The sequence below is a fragment of the Cicer arietinum genome, chromosome 8 (genome assembly GCF_000331145.2).
Source record: "Cicer arietinum cultivar CDC Frontier isolate Library 1 chromosome 8, Cicar.CDCFrontier_v2.0, whole genome shotgun sequence".
NCBI classification, from domain to species: domain Eukaryota; kingdom Viridiplantae; phylum Streptophyta; class Magnoliopsida; order Fabales; family Fabaceae; genus Cicer; species Cicer arietinum.
This window is the reverse complement of record NC_021167.2, coordinates 20,280,094-20,280,901: the sequence shown is the minus strand read 5'-3', so window position 1 is coordinate 20,280,901 and position 808 is coordinate 20,280,094.

The window sequence follows — 808 nt, the reverse complement described above, 5'->3', positions numbered from 1 at the left end:
TCGTAAACGTACCGCCTATCACATGCCAAAGTACTATTTACCGAGGTGCCACCTATCACGGGTCATCACGATTTACCAAAAATGTGTAGTCTATCACAGACCTTACACGATGCGACAATCCCCGCAAGGATAAGATGAGCCAACAAATCACATGGAATCATCTTGTGGCCCATCCGGTCACCACTATCACCATGGCCCATCCGGTCGCCATGTACTATGAAATGCATGAGCATACTCTGACTCTATCCACGACAACCGTTGAGTAAAAGCAGATATTAAAAGATTCCTCATTTTTAATACTCGTTCAACTCTAACAATTTTCACGACAATCATTAAGTAAACATAGCTATTAAGAGATTCCCCATTCTTAATACTCATTTAACTCTAACAATTTTGACGACAATCATTAAGTAAATGCAGATATTAAAAGATTCCTAATTCTTAATACTTAAACGATTTTCTCAAACACGCATTAAGTAAACCGAGATATTAAAAGATTCCCCATTTTTAATACTCGTTTAACTCTAATGGTTTTCACGCCAACATTAAGTAAACGTAGACATTAAGAGATTCCCCATTCTTAATACTCGTTTAACTCTAATGGTTTTCAAATTCCACACAAAACAACTCAAACCTATTATCAGATCCAATCCACAACTCATACCAAAACACATCAATTCATTTCTCCACAGAATCCAACCATACACACAACAAATTTCATCAGTATTAATTAAGAACACGTCAAATACGACGAACACAAATCAACACAATCCACCACTCAAACACAACAAGTTTCATTTACTCAAAA